We start from the raw sequence: 4,143 nt of genomic DNA, 5'->3' as shown, positions 1-4,143 counted from the left end.
CGGGAACGGGAATTAGAGGGCAAATCCTTTTGTGTGAAAAATCTAAACCGCTTAAGTTAGACGCTCGAAATTTGGCTTGCAGGTACCTTAGTAAACTTAAAGCTTAGTTACAACAGGATATTGCAAAATTCCCACGGGAACGGGAGTTAGCGGAAAAAACATTTGTATGAAAAAATCTAAACCGCGTAAGATAGATGAAGGGGTAAAACGGGATCCACGCGTACGAAGTCGCGGGCGGCCGCTAGTTATGAATAATTTGGTAAATGTGATTAAAGAAATCATTCACGTATGTATAAAATTAAATAAACTGCTTAGGGTTGGCCCAAGGTCCACCCCCGCCGCATCTAAACATATTTATTAAATTTTAAACAGTTCGTTTAAATTTTAAACATTCCAATCTCATTATACTAATTTATATTAAGATATCAAAACGTTCAAAATGTGTTGCTGTACACGCTGTACACGAGCCGGTGTTCTCTTTTAAGATATTTGTAAGTGATAAATTAATGTGATTACTTTCTTACTTTTACCTCGAGTGTCGGTAATTATTATTAATAACTGGTAAGTAACATAATATACATAAATTAAAACGAACTGTCCCACCCGTGACAGAGACAGGGGGGCGCCACCACCGTTAATACCGAATCGCTGGTTCCGATTTTTGCCGATTATAGTTGAAATGATGGTGGCGCCTCCCTGTCAATGTGTTTGGTGACACGGTTCAGTTTAAATTAGTTCATCTATATGACTGTAAGTAATGAACAGCGCAGCCGCCGCCGGTCTTATTGATCCTTGAGGGGATAATGACATTAATTAATCAGTAAGACGTACTATGGATCGAAATAGCGATTTATGGACATATTGATTTTTTTCTTTCACAATTTCTATTTGAAAAAAATACGTATCGAACGTAACTTACGTTATTCTGATGAATAAATGTCGTTAAAAGTTTTTCTCTAAAGTCAATAGTTTGGCTGGAAAAAAATATTTTCCATTTTCGTTGTATGGAATGAAACTTAAAGTGGTCGATTTCGACTAAGCCTATGGCTTGTTGACTATAATCCTAAACTATCAGCGCGCGCCCAAAGTTGCCCGTTCAGAAGTTACAAGGTTCCAAAATATGAGTTAAATATTTGTCAGTAATTTAAGGTTAATTTAAATTGTTAACGTATAGAATCTTTATATTTTCGTTGAATCTTTAAAGATATTCCGAAAAAAGTCATTTTTACTAACTTTTTTTTTATTTTTCAGAACCACATAACTTGTGAACGGGTAACTTTAGGCGCGCGCTGATAGTGTAGGATTATAGTCAACAAGCCATTTCATTCCATACAACGAAAATGGAAAATATTTTTTTCCAACCAAACTATTGGTTTTAGAGAAAATCTAACGACACATTATATTCATCAGAATAACGTAACGTATCGATAGGTATTTTTTTCAAATAGAAATTATGAAAAATATCGCTATGTCCATAAATCGCAATTTCGATCCATAGTGTGACGTAACCTATCAATATGAATTTAAAAAATAGAAGTTGTGAAAAAAAAACACTGTCCAAAATTTCGCTTTTCGATCGATCCATAATAGAAGTTTTTTTTTTAAAACATTATGATGACATTCACAACGCTAAAAAATTATTATTTTTTTCTCATAAAGATAAAAGTAAATTATGTCTGCTCCACTTTTACCTACTTTCGAGGGACCTTAATTTTTCAGTCGTACAAAACAAAATTTGACAGAAGGGCGCTACACGGGTTAAAATTCACATTTTTGTCCATTGACGTTTCAAAATCTTTTGATTACATTTCCGAACGAAACATCCTATCACTCTCTAATCTATGGTCCCTACACCCCCCCTCTTGACAAACTGTCAAACAAAAGTTTGTTTTGATTTGGTTGGTGTAGTTTTGTTCGAATGAAATTAATAAGAATAGTTACTTACATACATATCTCAATGAAATAATCTATAGCTGAAACAAGTGATCTTAAAAATAATAGTAACAGAAGCCTTGTACAATATTGCAACAATATCTGAGTTTTCAATGTGATACTGTTACGTTAACTCTATGCATATTTTGCCCGTGTAAAATAAAGAGAATGGTGATTGCAGCGTAAGGTAATGCTTGATGATAACTATGAAACGTTTGATAATTGATGGCACTATTAATTATTCAATAATATTTACGAGGTCAAAGTTTTTGAGGATGAATGTTTTTTACTCTTGCACTCTAAAAGTATTGTACAGTTTTGATGAATTGTTTAACTATAAGGCTCGGTTGCACCATCTTACTTTAACAAACATCAAAAATCTATCAAACTTCATTCAGAAAACACCAGTTATCGTTAAAGTAACGGTCAAAGTTAGGTAATGCAACTGAGCCTTAATGTTTACAACAAAATGTAAGCACAATATCTATCAATTTAATTAAAGTTATATATTTTACTTTTCAGATGTTAAAGTGATCAATAATGATGTACAACTTGTCCCGGAAAACCAATATTTAATGAAAATTAATAAAATCTTAACAAACCAAAGTAAACTGTTCATAATTCCAAAATATTTAATTGAACATAAATTGATTATTATCTTTAAATAAGCCTTCTTAATAAATGAGTGTTTTAAAATTCATTGGGTTTTAATTAATATTAAATATCTAATAAGTTGAGATAAAAATGATATAGGAATGTTATCAACTGAACTAAGTAAATATACTATAATAAAGTATCAATCAATCATCAATGTTAATGGAGTTCAAGATAATAGTAATATTTTGATGGTAATGATACAGACGGAGACAAGGCTATTTTCATAAATAAAAATAGATGAAAACTTTTAAATACTATGTCACTTTTAAGAACTTATTCTACATAATAATAGGTTTGGAAGTTCTTTACAAGCTTAAACTTGTTTGTTTGGCTCTTGTGCATAAAATCTTACTTTTACAGGCATGGTATGCAGCTAAATGCATCAAATAAGTTATTAAGTAAATACTTTTATCCTTCTTACTGTCGGAATTTTGCTGTGTGTAGGTTTTTCATATCCAGATTTTTTCTTAGAAATTATTAGTTTTCTTTGTGTAATGAAGTACTATAACACTAACTTAATTTAGCAGTAAGTAGGCAATACTTACCACATTTAGTTTCAACAAATGTCATAATAATACGAGTAAGTACTTTAGTAAGTCCTTCCTGTTCTTTATATTTTTAAAAAATATTTTGGGACTGGATGGCGCAATATAGGATGGAATTTTATAATGCCACCTGGAGGGAAAGTACTTTTAATATTGTAGATAGAACTTTTTTCTCAAAGAAAACATTCCTTTATTTTTGAAAAGAAATAGAACTACATTCAAAGATTTACAAACATTTTCTTGCCACACCCAGAATCAAACCAACTGAAATCTATTAAAAATTACAACCTGTATTTTTATTGCATCAATTGTTAGGGTTAAGTATAAGGATGAAATCTCTTTAACTTGATAAAGCAAATGAAATGAAAACCATGAAATCTTAAATTATTTTATTTATGTACAGAATACATTGTATGGTATGGTGGACAATTTTCGAAAATCTTTCAATGCAATTCTCTTTCTTTTCAAAAACAAAGAAATGTTTTCTTTCAGTAAAATTTTCTATCTACAGTATTATGAGTATTTACTGATATGTACCATCCTAGACTGCATCTCACTTAACACCAGGTGCGATTGCGGTCAAATACCTGCCTTGTCTAGCATAAAAAAAACTTTCCCTCTAGGTGGCTTTACAAAATTCCATCCTGTATATCCAATAATATTTATTTATTTAATTAATAACTACAATTTATAACACACAAAAGTTAGTGAGATGGCTGAAAGAAATTTCGGTAAAGGGGGTAAAACGAGATCCACGCGTACGAAGTCGCGGGAGGCCGCTAGTTATTTCATAATGCGCGCTCGTTACCTCGCACAAGTACCTATATAACCTATGTACAAGTTACTGATTCTTGCTTGAGAAATAATAAGAATTAAAATCTATAAAAATGTGTAGAATATAACTACCCACAAGGGCTGCTCCCATGTGGTGGGGCTTATCACCCTGCCAGATGGGTAGGACCATTATGAATTGAGAACGCGGGACATTACCAGGAGTATTGGCGTGTGC

The 4,143-nt window shown here is 31.9% G+C and overlaps 1 long non-coding RNA gene across 1 annotated transcript; it reads left to right on the top strand.

Moving 5' to 3' along the window:
- Window positions 1–1,889: 1,889 nt before the first annotated feature.
- Window positions 1,890–2,630, top strand: LOC135087425 (uncharacterized). The gene is made up of 2 exons (XR_010260810.1): window positions 1,890–2,119; window positions 2,455–2,630. It is a non-coding gene; the product is annotated as an uncharacterized LOC135087425 (long non-coding RNA).
- Window positions 2,631–4,143: the final 1,513 nt, after the last annotated feature.

Source organism: Ostrinia nubilalis, assembly GCF_963855985.1.
Source record: "Ostrinia nubilalis chromosome W unlocalized genomic scaffold, ilOstNubi1.1 SUPER_W_unloc_7, whole genome shotgun sequence".
Taxonomy (NCBI): domain Eukaryota; kingdom Metazoa; phylum Arthropoda; class Insecta; order Lepidoptera; family Crambidae; genus Ostrinia; species Ostrinia nubilalis.
This window is presented reverse-complemented; position numbering and strand designations above follow the sequence as displayed.